Source organism: Equus asinus, unplaced genomic scaffold (assembly GCF_041296235.1).
Source record: "Equus asinus isolate D_3611 breed Donkey unplaced genomic scaffold, EquAss-T2T_v2 contig_2, whole genome shotgun sequence".
Lineage (NCBI taxonomy): Eukaryota > Metazoa > Chordata > Mammalia > Perissodactyla > Equidae > Equus > Equus asinus.
The window spans coordinates 597294-618652 of NW_027224849.1; the positions used below are offsets into that span (position 1 = coordinate 597294).

At 37.0% G+C, this 21359-nt stretch overlaps 1 pseudogene; it reads right to left on the bottom strand.

Annotated features, from left to right (window-relative positions):
• Nucleotides 1–509: 509 nt before the first annotated feature.
• The window catches only part of LOC139043320 (centromere-associated protein E-like), a 79574-nt pseudogene continuing 58724 nt past the window's right edge, over nt 510–21359 (bottom strand).

A 21359-nucleotide genomic window follows, 5' to 3' on the forward strand; every position in this document is an offset into this window, starting at 1 on the left:
TGACAGTGTGTTAAGGTAAGGGAAATAACCAATTCATAGACTTTAACAGTGATGGCTATGATATAATTAATAATCTCTCCCTTTGAATGTCTTCTTACCAAAGAGCCAAGAATGCCTTGAAATCACTAACTGTGTTCTAAACCTTATGCAACTTGCTGTTTTATATGGTTTTTCAAAGTCATATGATATAAAAGTACTATCAGATACTCTCTAAAACCACAGTTCTTAACCTCTTATAGAGTAACAGACCTCTCAGAGAGTATGTTATAAGAAAGTAGGGACCCTAGTATCCTAGAAAACTGAATCCACACACAAAAGATAAAATTTCAGAGGTTTTACAGATTGTGTGAAGCCCATCCATAGATGCTTTATGTGTTGCGGGGAGCCCAGGTTTAGGAATTTTGTTAATTAAATGATGCTTTAATTTATGTATTATCTAAGTCACATGTGGATAACGAGATTAATGAAAATGTATACATTTTATGTATACACGGAAAGACTGGAAATTTCCTTCAATAACTTTATTCTTCACAAAATATATAAATAAATAAAACAATTCAACTTCTAAAGTATTATCACATTCAGGAAGAAGGCAGTCTATCACCATTCTAAATGACTGGAATGCCTCAATTTCTAATGGCAAAGTGCAAACTGAATTGAAATTAAGTTGGACTGTGACATCATTGCCAGGGATAGAAAAATAAAGTAACAAATACAGTCATTTCTAAATAAGGAACACTAGGCCCCTAGAAAAGTGACAGCAGAGTTTACTGAGTCTTGCACTCGGGCACAGCTTGTCCTGAGGAGGCGTGCCAAGGGCCTGGCTGAGGATCCACACTCTCTGCTCCAGCAGTTTGTTCTTCTGAGAAAAAAATAGAAAGCAAAAGTCATCTTATTAAAAAACACGTTTGGTTGCAACACAACATACAGCTTATATACAGTTTACCTTACAGCTGAGGTAATGTTTTCAAATTGATAACCCATTATGTTCTCCTGCTGTTCTTTAACATCTTTCAACGGCTTCCTCTAGCATGCTCCCAGGATGAAGTAAAAATTCCTCTCCACAACCCACAAAGTCCTGCGCATCTGGCTCTTCTCTCTCTGGCTTCACCGACTTCACCCAGAGGAACCTGTGTGCACTGCGCTCTGGCCACACGTGGTTTTCCAACCCTTCCCCTGGTTACGGTCTCTCCCAGCTGGGCCGACCCTGTTCCCTCTGCCTGAATCGCCTTCCCCTCCCCTCTTTGTTAAGCTAACTCACCTTAACCTGTTAGATCTCAGTCCCCTTCTTCAAGGAAGACTTCCTTATGTTCCTAAAACAACCTATTAAAAACTCATAGGCTTTTGAACTCTAGAACTGTACCTTTTTTGACTACTTGATCACCGTCTATACCCACTAGACTGTGAACTCCAGGAAGGCAGGGGCCATATCTGGTTTGGTTATCAATGTACCATCAGGGTGCAATATGTGACACATAGGTGGAGACCAAAAATTTCTGTTCATTGAATGAATATGTAAATGATATAAGTCTATGATCTGGCTTGTGTAAAATGAATATAATGCTACTGGAAATACTGGCCCATTGAATTGATAAGAAGGTCTTTTGCAGTAAAAGTAGTTATGTTTGTAGGATGGTGTCTCTCTGTGTCCTCGAGAGCTGCTTGTCTATCTGAGGGAAAAGTTGAAGGTTCAGGAGGCAGAATAAGACTTCCCTCGGGGTAAAAAGTGATTTCACTTCAGTGCTGTGCTTTGGAGAAACTTCTCACAGAGACAGCAAATGACATCTCTGCAGTGCAGCTTCTCCATGACATCTTCTCTTGTCTAAACTTGCCCTTTGGGGCCACAGGTGACAAATGAGTTCCAACCGTTATCCCCGATCCCCAAGTAACCAGTATATTTACCCACCTGGGCGGAGGCCTAGACTTGAGTTATCAAAATAGCGAACTGGGTGAGGTGCTGGGAAAGACTTTGATCGGCCATCAAAAAACCAAGATTTCGGTGAGTCCTTTGGCACAGGATCTTGTAAATTCCGTTCCTTGCATTGAGAAGGCGTATGCTGTCTCTTTTGAGAAGCTGGTTCGGTCGCTTTAGGAGACTTTGGAGAATTCTCACAAGTCACTTCTTTGTGAGCTTCTCTTTTAAGAGTTCTCTCCTTCCACATTTTGACCTCATTGGAAAGATGATGATTATTGCTTAAATGTGGGGAAAAATAAAAGAGACTGTAAGACTGCTCAATTCCAGAAATATATTCATATTTACATAAAATTTTTTTTCTTAATTGTGGTAAAATATATGTGACATATAATTTACCATTTTATCATATTTACATTTTAATTTCAACCTAATGCTTCCTAAGTTTGGATTATTTCCACAGTTCAGAAAATGAAATGAGGTCAATATAAATTGAAAAATTGTACTAAATCTCCGTGATCACAGAATCTTGAAAAGTATGATATTAGGTTTCAAATGAATCAGTGATGTCGTCCAGCATGGTTTATCTACTGATGCTCTGTGGCAATAATTTGATAAGTTAGTCTTCTGGATGGATGAATCTTTAATGTACCTTTGTTATTTTAAAAGATATATTACACTGTGCTTTTCTGGATTACTTATAGTGTTGCTTCCCACAGGAAATGCTGCCTGCATTTATTCACTCCTTCAGAGAAGCCTGGGAAGCAATCCTAGGCCCTGCTCTCCTTTCTTTGATCAGTCAGCCAAGTGTGTTGATACAACCTCACACTTTTGGGTTCCCCCCCATTCTGCTCTAGCAGCTAGAGACGCCGTATGAGCTCATTAGGCCCCAGCTTAAAATCCTCCAGTGGTGGTAATCCTCCCGTTACATTTAGGAGACCACCCCAGCTGCCTCAGAATGACCTGCAATGTGTAATCTGGACCAGTGGCCTCTGGCATCGCATCTTGCACTTACTCTGCCTCATTCTGTATGCTCTGGCCACACTGCATGTCTTTCTGTTCCACTTTCCTCTTTGACTCAAAGCCTGTGCACATGCTGTTCCCTCAGCCTAGAAGGCTTAGCCATCTCTCCTGTCATCAAGCCTAACTGCTACTCATTTTCAGATCTACTCTTACATATTAGTTTCTTGATCACCGCCCCTCCCCACATCTAGATAAGGTCTGATCCCTCTGTTGGACCCTTTCATAATGTCCTGTTTGCTTTTTTTGTTGTTTAATAGCCTCACACAGAACAGTAGCTATTTGCATATTTATTTAATGCCTATTTTTCTTCTATTGCATCATTAGTAAAGATTAGCACAAGATTCTAATCTTTGGTAGAAGCCAATTAATTAAATTTTTTACAACTGTTTATAAAGGTTAATGGGCTACAATAATGGACCTGAGGGATTCTCCTTTGAGTAAAGCCTCACTGACTTGGGCATATTTGTGGCATATTTAAGCTCCCCTCAAAGATCTTGGTTTACTTTTTGGTTCTTGGCTTAGTTAAAAACAGGCTTAGCTAAAATCAGTTGATGGGCCAGCCCTGTGGCCTAGTGGTTAAGTTCCGGGCACTCCACTTTGGCAGCCTGGGTTTGGTTCTCGAGTGTGGACCCACATCATTCTGTTAGTGGCCATGCTGTGCTGGCAGCCCACATACTAAAAATAGAGGAAGATTGGCATGTTAGCTCAGGGGAATCTTCCTCAGAAAAAAAAAAGGTCAGTTGATGGATAGCAAACCTCTGGAATGGTGCTACCATATTCTCATTCCTTTTAAAAAAGACACATTACATGAGCTCTAAAAATTACTTCCCCTATATGTGTGAGGGGTTGCCCACTGCAAAAAATATATATGCATGTGTAGGCATCATCCTCTCCCACACGTACCACCATAAGCATAATTCCTGTATCAGGTAAGCAGATCTTACCTTAACAGTTCATTCCATTGCTTTGTTAACTGTTCATTTTGCTGCTTTAACTTAGAAATTTCCTTTTCTAGCCGTATATATTCACTTTTCAAAATAAGAGCTCTTGTGCTTTGTACAATGCCGCTGCCACCCCCACAGGTTAAGGGTTTCCTTGAAGGCTGAGAATCAGTATGTTCTGATATCACTGTGGGAGGCAAACACACAGGCAGGTGATAATTTTAATTATCTCCAAAGTTCACAATAAAGGAAACATTAGTAAGTTCAATAAATCACTATAAAAAACAAAACATCTCAGCACCATCTCCCTGAACGTCATCCTTGACTTCCTCCTCTTCCCTCACCTCCTATGCCAATTCCATCATGGATTCTAAGTATCTGTGGAACCCCTGCTTCTCTCCACCCACTACCTCCACCACCACCACCTGCTAGGATCACTCACGGTGACGGCAGCAGTCGGAGCTGCCCTTCACTGTCTACTCTCGACGCCAGTGGGGTCCCCTGGAGGGCTGCTTCCACCACACAGCGTGTGTGGGGTCCACCCCAAGGCAGTCAATGTGCTCCCAATACTCAACACGTATTTGTTAACTAAATAAACCTTAGACTGCTATTAAAGAATATACTATTCAGTATTTTACACCATATGTGTACAAGTAATGTAAAGAACTGTTTTGTAAATTTTAGGTAAAATTGCATAAAAGTGTGAGGTGCTTAGAAAGTGGAATGATCCACTGGGTCACTGACTGTTTACAAGGGAGGGGCAAGATGAGTGTGGGGAAGACACTCAATGTCCATTTCCTTTTCAATTATTCTGAATTCAGGTATAACACGTACCTGAAAGTCACAAATTAGAAGGAATCATCCTGACCCTTCTCTAACAACAAAAGTTCTATTTTTACCCCTTGAAGTTTTCCAGGTAGGAGCTGCAATTATCCTGCAATGGACACTAGGGCAGTTCAAACTAAACAAGCACCAGACAATGCGTGGACAATAATACACACAAACATCATCTTGCATTTGCCTGACATTTAGAATTTTCAGTGTGCTTTCACACACAACTTTTAGCCTGATCCTTACAAGTCTATATCCAATCTAGAAGGTCAGGCGTTCTCCTCATGATTTCACAGGCTGTTAAGTGAGGGCAGTCAGCTTAGAGAACTGTTCGTGACGTTATTTCGATGCTGGACCCACTACACAAAGCTGCCCCAAGTACTGTTCAGCATTCTCTCTTTTCAAATGAAACATAAGAGACAGAAATATGGGAAAAGATACAGTTTGAGGAATGTATATGCAGAAATTTGATGATTAGATTTGAAAACTGTATCTAAGATAAGTTTCAAAGAGTTTGCCAGTAAGCATCAAGTCTGTATTTTCAGTACCAACAACAAGTAGGATAATATTTACTGTATACTGACTATGTTTTTACAGTGCACATGGTTAAAATCTATTAAGATATGCTTGTGTTTTATTGGGAAGGGTACGTCTACCTTGACAGGTAAGTCATTCTTGTATACTACTGAAGGTATCTTCACTGATATGTAAAGATCTGATAGCGCACAGGTTACATTCATAGTTTTTAAGAATCTATAATGGATAAATAGTTGAGATTACAGGAAACTTAAGGAGGTATCACAGGATAAATATGATCTCAATGAATTCATTTTAAAAATAGTTCTTTATAAATTAGTGATTAACAGGTTTATTCTTGACTGTCATATATATAGTAGCAGTCTTCAAAATGTGTAAGTATACTGAGAAGTAAGATGGAAAAAGATCTGGAAATATCAGCATTTTCTACTTACTTGAAGTATCTTGGGCCTGCTGATTTCGTCTAAGATTTTCTCTCAATAGCCTTATAACTTCTTTTTGATGTTCTACAGTGGCTTTTGTACAAGTAATTCTATTAAGAATAACAACAGAAATATGTAAAAGGCCAGCAACTAATTTTTAATGGAAGAATAAACAGAACTGCTGTCAAGAATTTTCTGATAAGATACATCACATTGATATGATATGCATAAGCAGCAGTAGGTAAGCCCTCACGATACCCCCTGGTATCATGCACTTTATAGCCATAAATAACACCATCAAATTGGAAGTGTTCTGTTTGGCTGCAGGGGCAATTTTTTTTTAACATTGAGAAACCAATTCTTTTAAAATTTCTGAAAGCCCAATAGGTATCATTAACTGGATATTGAGCAAAATTACATTCAGGGGCACCATAAAACAAATAATTGGGTTGTTATCATGAGGTCCTAGAAACCTCTTGAAGGTACAACAATTACCAAAGCGTAAAACCAAAAGCACCTTCTGTATACACTGTAAGGAAAGCACACTCGACTGCAGCTCTGATCTGAGGTGACACAGTCAGAGGTCACAGTCTGCTCATTGCACCCAGGAGAAAAAGACATTCTGTTAATTATTTGCTTGAGTGTTAATTGGCAATGCTAAATTATGAGACTTTCTGCCTTTCTTAGAGACTGAAAGTATCTGCTGATTCTATTCTATATAAAATTGCTTTGCATTTATTTAAAAAATTTTTTTTCTTTTGAGGAAGATTAGCTAGCCCTGAGCTAACATCTGCCACCAATCCTCTTTTTGCTGAGGAGGACTGGCCCTGAGCTAACATCGGTGCCCATCTTCCTCTACTTTATATGTGGGATGCCTACCACAGCATGGCTTGACAGGTGATGTGTAGGTCCACACCTAGGATGGTGAACCCTGGGCCACCGAAGCGGAATGTGCAAACTTAACCACCGTGCCACTGGGCTGGCCACTAAAATTGCCTTTTTAATGATGCTCCACTAAAACCAACAGTCCTATCAATAGAAGGCTGGTTAGAATGCATGAAGATTCAGAGTGCGACTTTTTGGGCAAAATTAGATATCATCATTAAACATTTATTAAACATTTACAGGAAGAATAAAAAGTGTGAGGAGTCAGAGGTGACATATTAATAAGTGGCAACATTATATTTCTAATTCAGTTTCCTTGACTCTCTGTTTAATGTTCTTTTCATTATGCTATACCACAAAGAACTTTAGGCATGCTATTGTATATGGTACTATACATAAATAAATCAATAAAAAGGGAATATGCTCTTGGGCACTAAGTACTACAATTTAAAAGGAAATAAAACCTTACACAAAAATACAATAGGAAGAACAAATGAAATTAAGAGAACCAACAGAAACCTTAGACAAACTGCTAAAAACACACACACGTTCTTAATATTCACTTTCAAACAAAAAAGGCCATTTTTAAGCTGTTCCTATATGATTGAACAAGAAGTATCCAAAGACATAGTATGTCAGTAATTGATCAGAATTGTGCTTGTTTTCAAAACCTTTGCATACATAATGAGAATTTAATAACTTTAAAATCTGTAGATGTTTGTATTTATTTTATAAAAAGCAATAACAATATCTTAATATATTTTAGATTTATACAGTTTAGAAAGGAAATTTAAGCTACTAAAGTCATATTCAATTAAGACAAAGACATACTCCTTTTCAAACTCCTTGGCATTTCTCATCTTCTCTAGGTCTATTTTCACCAGCTTTGTTTTGAGCTCTTCAATTTCTTCTTTATAGGGCTTAGCTCCTAAAGCAACTTTGTCCTAAAGGTTTTAGAGAAAAGAGAAATAAAGTAATTTTAGAGCAGTTTCAAAGACTTGTTAACTACCTAATATAGTAGGAACATTTTAAAACAGCAAACTCCAAACATATGAAAAGGAGGAAAGGCACAAATTTTAACCCTAAAATGAGTAACAAATAGATATTTGATGTGAAGTACATGTGAAGCTATTGGAAGCTAATGTGTAATTAGAAAACCTATGACTTCTATTTCTTAAAACAAATATTTTTCCCAATTAAAAAACAATATACTTAAACAAAATGAAACAGAAAAGTTGAAACGAATGAAATGGGTAGATAAAGGTAAATCAGGAAAATAAGACAAGAGATGAACAGTAATATAAATATCAAAGTAGAACTGAATTCAAGGCACAAAATATTATATAACATTATTGGGGATATTCTGTACTCAAGGTTGGTTCAATCTAGCCATACATCTACTTCGACTCAGAAAAAAAATCAGTCATATATACATACAAACATATACAAAAATCTTTTTTAATAAATAGGTTTAACTTTTTAGAGCAATTTTAGGTTTATAGACAAATTGAGCAGAGTACATAGAGTCCCGGTAATACCCGTGTCCTCCCCTAGTTTCTCCTATTATTAACATCTTAGTGTGGTATGATTGTTACAAATGATGAGCCAATATCGATACATTATTAACTGACGTTCACAGTTTACATTAGAGTCTATTGTTTGCATTGTATAGTCCATGGGTTTTGACAAATGTATGACACGTGTTCATCATCACTGTATCATGCAGAATAGTTTCACTGCCCTAAAAATCTCCTGTGCTCCACTTATCCATCCCTCCACCCTCCCCCAGAACCCTTAGTAATCATTGATCTTTTCCTGTTCGCCTAGTTTTGCCTCTTCCAGAATGTCATACAGTATGCAGTGTTTTTAGATGGGCTTTTTAAAATTAGCAATGTGCATTTAAGGTTCCTCCATGTCTTTTGTGGCTTGATGGCTCATTTCTTATTATTGCTGAATAAATCATTCATTTCTTTTATTGCTGTTACCACAGCCATACTATGGATTACTATTATATATTGAATACAAAAATAAACCCATCTAAATAGGGACCCAGAGAGCTCTTCATTCCTCTAGGCGTTACCCCCAGTGCCTATAAAAACATTTGCACACACACGTAGTTAGCAAAGACTAAAAAGATGCAAGCTTCCAAAGCTGAGATGCTCAGCTTAAAGAGGTTGCTGACTAGGTCAGATAAGCCCATTCTGGGAGGAGCCCAGTATTTGCTCAGTCATGGCACCAGTAAAATACCCTGGCTTTCTGGACCAGATGCTGATATCAGGGACTCCTTGAGCATATGACTGGCTGGAGTGGTGTCAGTTTTGTAAGAAACTGCCAAACTCTCTTCTAAAGTGGCTACTGTACCACTTGCATTCCCACCAGCAGTGAGCAAGAGCTCCTGGCCCCACTCCTTGCCAGCATTTAGTGTAGTCAGTGTTCCGGATTTTGGCCATTATATTTTGAGATACAGTGGATGTACAGTGGTATCTCATTGTTTTTTAATTTGCAATTTTCTAATGACATATGATGTGGAGCATCTTTTCATATGCTTATTTGCCATGTGTGTATCTTCTCTGGTGAAGTGTCTGTTCAGATCCATTGCCTATTTTTAAATCAGGCTGTTTGCTTTCTAATTATTGAGTTTTAAGAGTTCTTTGTATATTTTGGATAACAGTTCTTGATAGATATGTGTTTTGCAAAGATTTTCTTCCAGTCTGTGGCTTGTCTTTCATAGGGCAAACATTTTTAATTTAAATGAAGTCCAGTTTATCAATTTTTTTCCTTCATAGATTATGCTTTTGGTGTTGTATGTAAAAAAAGTCAATGCCAAACCCAAGGTCACCTCGATTTTCTCCTACGTTATCTTCTAGGCATTTTCTAGTTTTGTGTTTTAGATTTAGGTTACAATCAATTGAGTTAATTTTTGTGAAAGGTGTCCAGTTGTTCAGCACCGCTAGTTGATAAGACTATCCTTTTCCATTGAATTGCCTTTGCTCTTTTGTCAAAGATGAACTGACTATATTTGTGTGTATATATTTCTGAGCTCTCTATTTTGTTCCATTGATATACTTGTATACATTTTGATTTAAAAGTTCAAAGAACTCTAAAAATATTTATTCATTTATGACACCTAAAAGAAAATTTCAATATATTCTAAAAATGGAGAAATTGCAGTAATTTTTTTGCCACAATATAATGAAATAAATTAGTCATATATAACAGTTTTAAAACAATTCTTGAGTAAAAGAAATTGAAATTGGAAATACTCTCTTAGAAATGAAAGACAGTGAGAATTCCTTATTTCAAACACATGACGTGTGCCCAAGCTGCACTCAGAAGCGCTGACAGCCTTAAACATCCTCTAGCCGCCTGAGGAGTCTGAGCGCCTGTGTTCTCAGTGAACAGCACCTGCTCATCCTATTTTAGATGGAGTCTGCTGAGAAACTTTCTTTGCTCTACCAGAAAAAGAATTCCTTTGAGATTCTGATTTGAATTACATTAACTTTAGAAATTAATTTGGGAAAAACTGATGGTTGTACAGTATTTAGGTTACAACCTAGGAAATGGCATATTTCTTATTTTAAACCACATGCTCTCCTATATTTCCTTTTAGAGTTTTGTTGTTCTTTTCATATATGTTGTCTCATTTTTTGTTAAGGTTAGTCACTTGAGCATTTTATATTTTGTGCCAGTTATAAATAAGATCTTTTTTTCCCACTGTGCAGGATGTCCCTAAAGTACTAGCACAGTTTGAATTTTTAACAAATTTACTGCTACTTGATATAAATAATTTGTAAAGATACAACAGAGGAAATGTATCAAGATTTAAACAAAACTGTTAATGAGTCATTTGTTCAAATTACTTTCTTCTATATTCACTTAATAAACCCTACATTATATTGGACAGCTATATCCAGGTGAATTAAAATAGTGGTGAATAGGTTAAAAGTTAATATCTTTGCATTTTACTATGCCAAATCTCGAGTTAAATATACTGTTGCATTTTATAGAATATTTATATAAAATACAGAAACAGATTCTTAAAAATTCAAACTGTATAAAGATTTTATGGATACCCTATACTTTGTTTTCTTTCCTCATGGATGCTGTACAATGGCATACTCTATTATATTATCTAAATGGTTACTTTTAGTATGCAGGAAAGATATTCCTCTCTCCATAGACACCTGTACCAATCTATACTGAGTGTGGAGAAATTTGTCGCTTACTCCCTCTTTCTTGAAACACTAGCTTCACTTATATGAAGAAACTGGAACCACTCTGTTGCCCAGACCCCCTTTTCTTTTTCACTCACTGGCTGCTCCATCTCAGTATCATTTGGTTACTCCACATCTCCTCTCCATTATGCTTATGCCCTCGTCCAGTCTCATGATTTTTATACGCTGATGATTCCCCAAACTTAAACCTCTCGCCTATATCTTGCTCAGACTCAGATATTCAATTGCCTAAGTCATATCTCAACTTGGGTGTCCCCAGTGGGCATTTCCAATTCAGCATGTCCAAAACTGAACTTTCCTGGTTTCAAACTTCCTCTTCTGGCAGTCTTTCCCATTTCCGTATGTAGCAACTCTATCTTCTTGGCTGCTCAGGCCAAAAACTTTGGAATCATCTCTGACTCCAAGAAATACGAGAGGTACGTGTTTGGCTTTCTCTTTGATAAATTGAATCTAAATATTTTGCAAAAAAAAAGAAATATGAGAGGAAGAGACATGTGCCACTTCTGGGCCAGAGCCTTTATGAGTACAGATTTTAAGACAATTTTTAGCTTCTCCATCTTGTCCCTTTTCTGTGAGCCTGAGCACGGACAGCTTACAACTGGGCTTTAACCATGCAGATGAAAACAGCACCAAGGAAGTGCTGGAGAAACAAGATGGGAGAAACGGGGGCCTCTGAATGACCATGTGGAAAGGAGCCACTTGCCAAGCTGGAACCCACACTTTTACGTGTGAAATAAGCTTCTGTTTTGTTTGAGCCATTGCATTTTGTGGTTCCCTTTGTTGTAGGAGCTGGCACGTCACTAACAAACACGCCTTCCTGGATTCTATTTTCAAAGGGCAGCCTTTAAAAATTTAAGTCAGACTATATCATTTTGCCAAAATCCTCTGATGACTTCCCATCTCATCCAGAATAAAACCCAAAGTGCTTACAAATAGCTTTCAAGATGCTTTATGATTTGGCTCTCTGCTACTTCTCACCTATTTCCCCTTCTATCCTTGCCCACGCTGCTCAGGAGACGCTGGCTTTCTTGCTGTTTCCTTGAATACATCTCAACTACTTCTGTGTTGCGGCCTTCGCATTTGCTACTTCTTTTGCCTAGAAGGCCCTTCCCTACCAGACAGCTCACACCATCACTTCGTCATCTTAATTGTGCGGCTCTCCTCAACTCCCCTTACAAAATCACACTCCTACTCACACCCACTCTCACCCTGCACCTATATACCTCTGTCTGGTTTAATATTTTTCCATTGCACTTCTCACCGTTTAACAAACATATATACTTGTTTATTTTCTGACTTCATGAAGCAGAATGTAAGCCTCTTCAAGGAGGCTTTATTTTTTTTCCATTGCAGTACACATGGCATCTAGAACAATGACCAACACATAGTAGGTATTCAACAAATACTTGTTGAATGAATAAAAATGTGATCATTTAGTTATTTGAAGTATTAAAAAATTACTCTCAAAGATTTTAAAGCTTTACAGTTGATTTTATTGGTTTTTAGCTATACTAACAATTTCTAAAAACAAAAATTAAGATTATTTTCTCTTGCCTCTCTGTTTCATGTCTCATTGAAAGAACCAGAATTTTTAGAACAATGTTAAATAATGAAAAGAGTAGGCATTCTTGGCTTGTTTCTAATTTTGGAATGAAGAGAAGAGACACTGGAGCAGGAACAGTGAACAAAATGCCTATTAGGATCCGACCCAAGTAGCAGAAGAGTGAGAAGTAGCTGTGGCTCAGACGAGGAAGGAAGGCTGTGATGAAGGAGGGTGCGACTTGTGTAACGGCATTCAAGCTCAAAAACATTTCAACTCTGCTCTTTCTAGAGAAAACAGGTTAGATTAAGCCCATAGGCTACCAGGTGGGACTCAATAACAGGGGATTAAGTAGAAAAAAATATAATTTTAAAATGTACTTATCTAACAGAGTATTAAATATTTAGATAAGAAGCATATTTTTTTGAAAAATAAAAAGAAAGTCTCAACAAGAAAAAAACCAACAACTCAATTAAAAAGTGGGCAAAAGATCTGAACAGAGATTTCTGCAAAGAAGATATATGGATGGCCAACAGGCTCATGAAAAGATGTTCAACATCATTAGCTATCAGGGAAATGCAAATCAAAACTACAAGGAGATATCACCTCACTCTGGTCAGAATGGCTATAATTAACAAGACAGGAAACAACAAGTGTTGGAGAGGATGTGGAGAGAAAGGAACCCTCAAACATTGCTGGTGGGAGTGCAAAGTGGTGAAGCCACTATGGAAAACAGTATGGAGACGCCTCAGAAAATTAAGAATAGATCTACCATATGATCCAGCTATCCCACTGCTGGGTATTTATCCAAAGAACTTGAAAACACAAAGGCATAAAAGATATATGCACCCCTATGTTCATCACATCATTATTCACAATAGCCAAGGCTTGTAAACAACCTAGGTGCCCATCAAGGGACGAATGGAAGATGTGGTATATATACACAATGGAATACTACTCAGCCATAAGAAATGATGAAATCTGGCCATTTGTGACAACATAGATGGACCTTGAGGGTATTATGCTAAGTGAAATAAGTCAGAGGGAGAAAGTCAAATACCATATGATCTCACTCATAAGTAGAAGATAAAAATGACAAACAAACACAGAGCAAGAGAGACTGGATTGGTGGTTACCAGAAGGGAAGGGAGGAGGGGGAAGGGCAAAAGGGGTGATTAGACACACGTGTGGTGATGGATAATTGGTCTTTGTGGGGTGAACATGATGTAATCTACACAGAATTCGAAATATATTATGATGTACACCTGAAAGTTATATAATGTTATAATCCAATGTTACTGCAATAATAAAAAATTAAAAAAAAACATATTTATGAAAAAATGTTGCAATATACTACTAGAGATATACAAACATACATCCTCTACATTTTTGGCATTCAGAAATTAAAGTGAAAATAAAAAATTTCCTTACTTTGAAAAGTAAAAAAATTAAAAAAAATTAAAAAAATAAGATATATTTTAAACTGTCAAGAATATTTATGTTTTTTAAAAATAATTTTTACAGGAAGATGAAAACAATCATTATTTGGCATGAAAATAAACGTATGCATTTATTTATATTTATTATGCATAATTTATAAAATTATGCCTTTATTTATAAAATGAGTTTTAAGTTACCTGAAGTACTTGGATCATTTCTTTTGTTTTTTCAAGGCATTTATTTGATTCATTAACTTGTGATTGAAGTTTTGCTATTATATCATTAGTCATCTCAAGCTCTTTCTGCATCTTTATAATCTTGTCTTCCTTTTGCATGGCAGTTTCTTTAGCTTCACGTAGTGAAGTTTCCAGCTCTTGAATCTTCTATTAAAAAAAACACACATATATAAGGTGTGCCTTGAAGACAGAATCACAGTTTATATGAAACAAAGATCATATATAGGTATTAATCTTTCAGATTGCATCAACATAGGATAGATGGAGACTCCAAATGTCACTCAATTTATACATGTATTATTTTTTTCATTTAGAAGCTGATCATTTAGGACTAAAAGAGGCCCAGATTTTATATAAGGTTAGTACTTATTTTATTTACTAGTTAGCATGGTGCTAAGCATATTAAATAGGCACTTACATTTTAAATTAACACTACTTACAGAAAGTATATTTGTTAATTGACACTTTAGAGGAATACATGTAACATATCTTTCCCTTTATTTTTATTACCTAGTTTTTATGCTGAAAAATACAAGTATGTGGAAAAATCCAAAGGCATATAATTAAGATTAAGTTCCCCCATCTCAGAACCCCCACTGACTCTAAAGCGATGACTACTAAACTCTTTCAAGTGTATCCTTCTAGAAATTTTCTATATGTATCTACACATGTGAATATACAGTTTACAAAAACAGTAAGTCACACACACAATAGTGTGTAAGAAGAAAGTTCACACAGAATAGCGTGAAAGAAGAAAGAGCCAAAGCAGGACTGCATTCGAACATGAAGAAGACAGATATGACTACAGAAGAACTATACAACTTTAATGTAGACCATGAAGACACTGAAATTGTTAAAGGTTTTGTTTCCCTTGGTTCAGTCATCAGTTTAAATGGAGACCGCAGCCAAGAAATCAAGAGAAGACTGTGACTCAGAAGGGCAGCGATGGAAGAATCAGGAAAGATCATCAACAGTAAGGGAGTATCATTAGAGACCAAGGCCAAGATTATCGACACCCTCGCATTCCCAATTACTATGTGTGGGTGCGAAAGCTGGACAGTGAAGAAGGCTGACAGGAAAAAATGGACTCATTTGAGATATGGTGTTGGAGGAGAGCTCTACAGATACCCTGGACTGCCAGAAAAATGAACAAGTGGGTCCAAGAGCAAATTAAGCCTGACCTATCTCTGGAGGCAAAAATTGTAAAACTGAGACTATCCTACCTTGGGGACATGATGAAAAGTAAAAGGCAGCAGGAAAAGAGGAAGACGAAATACGAGATGGCGTAATTCCAGAAAGGAAGCCATAGGCGTGAGTCTACAGGAGCTGAGTAGGGCTCTTGAGGACAGGATATTGGACATCACTCATTCATAGAGTTGCCAGGAATCAGAGCTGACTCTACAGCACATAACAACAATAAATATATACTTCTGGTTTTTTGTGGGTTTTTATTGCTGAGGAAGATGAGCCCTGAGCTAACTTCCTCTTTTTTTGCTTGAGGAAGATTAGCCCTGAGCTAATATCTATGTCAATCTTCCTCCATTTTATATGTGGATTGCTGCCACATCATGGCTGCCAATGAGTGGTGTAGGTCCGTGCCTGGGATCTGAACCATGAACTGGGCCGCCGAAGTAGAGCATGCAAACTTAACCACTATGCCATGGGGCTGGCCTCCTGCTTTTTAAAAAATTAAAAATTTTATTTTCACTTGATAATATATTTTCCAGATCTTTTCATTATCAACACATAGATCTCTCGCATTTTTGTTTTCATGGGTAAATATATCCTATTTCATGGAGGTACTATAAACTAGTTAACCTGTCACCTACTAATGAACATTTAGGTTATTTCCAGTTTTTTATAAGTACAAAAATATCTTAATTTGTTCATAATATAAGACTGTTCACATATACACACATGCAGGTTTTCCTGGAAAACGTTTCTTTTTGGTCCACCTGGAATTTACTTTTGTTTAATGAATGAGGTAGGAGTCCAGACTTATTCTTCTAAGATGGCTAGTTGGTTGTTCTGATTCAAACATTAAGCAGACTATCTTTCCCCCCTGAGTTGACTGCTCCTACTGTCATGCACTGAATTCTCCTACTTGTTTGGGTGGACTGCCCAACTCTCTGCCTGCCCCACTGCTCTACCTCCACATCACTGACCTGCTCTGTGCTACTCTGATTTGGCCTAATTATCAAACTAATAACATACGATTTATTATCTGATGGGGTATTTCCTGGGGTCATTGAAAATGGGATTTCCTTGTGCTTGTTTATCTTATTGCTTTGGAAGATGGGTTTCATATTTCCACTATTTTTACCTCTACAGCTGACTGAGGTCTGCAGTGATCAGCAAATCAATAAACTCTATATTAGTGATCTTCTAGTTTCCACTAGTAATAATTATTAAACTGGCAGTTGATGTTTTATTATAAATATTTATTTTGGTAAAAATGCTAAGTTGTAATTCACTCGGGTTCCCCACTAAGACGTGTGTGCTAACAAAATAAAACAGCGTGTTTGCTGTACAGATTCCCAAGTAAGGGCAGTTAATACAGTTATTGGATTATTCAAATAATGTACTGATTCTTGGGCACAGGTTAATCTGTATAAGAAATTTATTATACTTTTAGCCTCTTCCATTTTTGTTTTGATCACATTAACCAATATTAAAGACACTGATGATAATTAGAGAAAAGCTAAATTGCTCTTTCTCTCTAAACTAGTTTGGTACTATAGACATAGATTATAATTTAATAGAAAGTCACATGATTTAGAAAACTTATAATGTATGGTAATAACACCTTAAGTGGTATACATACCTATTAATCAAATTAAGGCATGAGTTACTTCTATTTTATAATTCAAAGGTAAGATCTTATGTAACATGTAGCTTTATAATTAGTTGAGTGAGCGCCCCAATAGAACTATATTTAAAAAACAAGTCCATCATGCATGTTCCCTAATACCTTCAATACTGTGATTTTGCTCTGAAATGTTACATATGATACATCTTTAACTCTACAATGAAGCTGCAAATTGAAAAACATCTTATAAGAAATCTCATACCTCTGTGGTTAGTTGTGTAGCTCTTGATGTGACATGAAGATTCTTATCGCCTTGTGTAGTAGGATTAACAAGGGCACCAGATGTTTGAGAGATCTTCAAAGTTTGATAGTTTTTCAACAGTTTTTCATTTTTCTCTTTCACTGATTTCAGGTCATGTTCCCATTCTTTAGTGATGGTCACATTTCTTTCCTCAAACTCTGTTGATTCATTTATTATAGCCTATTGAGTAGTAAAGACAACACTATAGCTTCTAAAATGAATTACGTATTAAAAAAACCACTATGGAAAATACTAGAGTTCTAGGACAAGGCATATGTTGAAATTCATTATTCAGAACATTCTAGAATAGTACTTTAAAAGAATGTGAACATTCTTTGTGGCTTGCACCAGTTCCTGACATTTCAGAAGACGCTGGATATTGATTATGAGAATAAAAGAAGAATAAGGACTAGAGAGGATTCATATTGATTTGCAAGATGATAATCTCATTCTATTAGATCAGCACTGACATATGAAGAGGAATCTGAAGAACTGGTCAGGTTAAAATCATTATGTATGTTATGACATATATAATGTCATATATAAACATTAACTGACATCTAATAGCAGAGCATACCCAGTAAACTTAATAACAATCTATTTTCCTCTTTCATTTCAAACCTCAGTGTTTATAAGGAAAAAAATTTACTGACTTTTCGTAATCTGAAAATCTTCTATTTCCGTGCAGGGAGTAACAGCCAATCCATACCCTCGTTACATCAAAGGCTGACTCACTCTGAAATTGCTTCTATCATCTTTTTACTTCCTATTCTTATGGGATGTACTTTTTGCTCTCATCATGAATGCCTTCTTGGCCTTACCTGTATCTTTCTTTGTGGCTTTATGGTAGTTCTGTGAGATGCGGATCCTAAATTAGTTGTGTTCTTGCTGGCACCCTGGACTCTCCTTGGTTCTGGACTACTGACCCCACACCACACCAAGTTATCAATTGCTATGCTCAGATGGTGGAAGAAGCCACATATCCATGCTGATCCACAGAGCAGAAATCTCTACTTTCTAACCACAAGTGAGCCCTCAATATTATGAGAAAAACACTGAATTATATGGAAATTATCTTATCCCAAACACTGGTTTTATGCTTTTCTTCATTGATTGTGGACCATTTTTTTTTATTTTAAAAGCTCATTTACTGTTTTGCTAGCTTGGGGTATTCGACAAATGAGATTCACTATCCACAGGAAAACCTTTTTTAAAAATGTTATCTACATTTCAATGTGATTTAAGTATAGTTTCCAGATGAAATTAAAGTGTCAGGAAAGAACTACCCAAACAAATGAAATATAAAACCAATCTTAGGAGCTATAATATTAATCTAGCTCCCTTTGCTCCAACTGCCTATATAACAAGCAACTTTCTGATTAATGACAATTTTACCAGGTGTATGAGGTAGAGATTACTTCAGAAAGCCGAATGAATCTTCTCATCAGTGGAAAGTAAAACAAATTAATAAAACTGATCTCAAGCAATCTTGGTTCATATGAATCTGTCCACAAGGGCTGGTCACCTTGGGAACAATGATACAAACCACATGTTTGAACCTCACAGTTGAAGGATCAGCACGTATGATAGCAACAGCACCGAGGTGAGAAGCACAAGGCCTCACTAATTAGTGGACTAGAGCTGTCTTTGGCTTGACCACAGGTGCTGCCCACAGCCCTGAAACAGGCTAGCATCTCACCTTGTTTGAGGATACTTGGGGGAAAAGGCTCAGGTCCTACGGAAGCGAGAAAGGACAGAGGAAAATGGCAAGATTTGAGGTTTCACCAGTGGAAATGGATTGTTATACTGCAACATTTTATTATCTTCTTTACAAGTTGATATATTTAATTACCTTAAGGAAGCAAAATGTGTTAGAGGAAGAACACATTTACAGTCACTCTTTTTCAAATAAAAAAATAAAGAAGCATATACAAATAAATGAAAGAAAATATACTTAAAATTAAGTTGCTCTAAGTCTTTTTAAGAATGAGGCAGAAAAATTAAAGCAAACAAAAAAAAAGAATGAGCACAAAAAAAGTACTACTTACAATTATCTTTTTATTATAAAAGATATTGACTTCACAAATCCTATCATTTTCTTTCTGGATGCCATTTTTAAGCTTTTCTATATCAAAATGAGTATTCAACCACTCTTCCAAAAACTGGGTCATTTCTTTCCTATTACTCAGTACTTGTTGAAATTCCATCTTTATGCTGTGGAAGTCACATTCCGAAAAATCTTTGAGAATTTCCTGTGTGAAAAATAAGCATTGAATCTCCTGAATCTTAGGAAAGTTTTTATCTAAATATCAGACAAATATCATAAAAAGGGGAAAATAACCTTACTGAACTTTCACTTCTAATATTTTGAAGTAAACATAATTCTAATTTATCCTCATTATATTAGAAATATAATTCTAATTTAAATAATAAAATTTTGGCAGTATAGGCTATGTAACAGAGGCACATCTACAAATTCTGCCTTTTGGCATTTTTAAAACCTGTTCGAAACTATGAATCTGTGACAGTGTCTGAAGTGCTTCTGGATGCAGCTTTTCTGTGCATACAGCAGGCCTTGCATGCATACTGGGAACTGCAGGGGCCTCACACTGCTGGGTGAGAGCAGGACACTCCATGTGGGGTTGCTACAATACAAATGTCTGTGACTCCCAGTCACAGATCTAGGAAGTTTTAGAAGGCATTTGGAAACTTATTCTGGGCTTCCAAGAAATCCTACTTGCTGATATTAAGTCTACTTTTCTATATCTGTGTAGTTCTGAAAGGAGGCTAGTCTATGACTTGGCACTCTTTACATCTGGCCAGCTGTCATCCTGCAACCTATTTTTTTTCTCCCCAAAGCCCCAGTAGTACATAGTTGTATATCCTAGTTCTAGGTCCTTCTGGTTCTTCTCTGTGGGACACTGCCACAGCATGGCCTGACGAGCAGTGCCAGGTCCACGCCTAGGATCTGAATCAGTGAACCCCAGGCTGCCAAAGCAGAGCACAGGAACCCACTTGCTACGCCACCAGGCTGGCCCCTCTGCAAGCTGTTTTTAATTTCATAAATGAAAATGACTCTAAGCACATGAAGAGGTACCTTTCTATTTGATAAAAAGACTTAAAATCTAATTAAATCCATTTTAAATAAATCATACCTCAATATGTAGATCCATTTTCTGGCTCAACTGGAGGTCCCCTAATTCTCTGGATGGTACATCATCATCTTGTTGAAGATGCTGCATTTTACTTAGCAGTTCATTTTGCTTTTCCACTTCATCAATAAAAACCATTTCAAGTTTACTGATGGATTCATGTTGTTCTTCCTTTATCTTTGTAACATAGCTTAATACATACTTGCAGGAAAACATGAAACAAATTGGGAAATGAAACTTTTATCACGTTTAGAGGAAGTTCTAAACTCTCAAGACTAAGAGGTGGGGCGGCTTGTCTTGTTTGTCTCTATCCTCTGAGGAGTGAGGAAGAAGGGAAGAACCTCTCTCTATTCCCAAGTTTCTACTCTCAGCGTCTTCGGAGAGTGACTTCCAGACCTCTAGTTTCTTATTTCTGACTTCCTTCTGGAGCTACCTCAGGGATGTCCTACAGTTACCTCAGATTCAATATGTTTACAATGTAACATGATGCCTTTCCCTATAAACCCACCTTTTTCTATTGCCTCCTTTTGGTTAATTATATCACGCAGTTTTCCCAGTGAGATTCATTTCAACATCCTCTCCTGCCTATGTCAGCTGGGTGGCCAACGTGAGTGTGCCCTGCCTCAGGACTTACCTGTCAAGTGTGGCTTAAAGGGGACAAGAATTCGAATGCCCTGGTTCTATGGACCTCATGAATAAGTTCTGGATATCTGATTGTTAGGCTTTTGAAGACTATTAGAGCCTGAGGGGCAATCTACCTAGGTAGGGAAGATACCGCTTCCTACTTCCTCAACTTCCACCATTCCTTAACAATTTACAATCTGGCCTCTTTCCTAACCACTCAACTAAAACTGCTCTGACAAAGGTCACCAGTAAGCTCTATTGTCAACAATTGAGGGGATCTCTTCATTCATGTTCTGGCTGTCTGAAGCATCTGCCACTCTTGACCACTTCATCTTTGACACACTCTCCACCACTGACTTGACCAATGGCACTTTTGCTCAGTTCTCTCTTATCTCTCTGACTTTTCCAACCTCAAACTCATGTGTTGCTCTCTTTTCTGCTACTGCCTCTTGAGAACTGATCTTTTCCAGA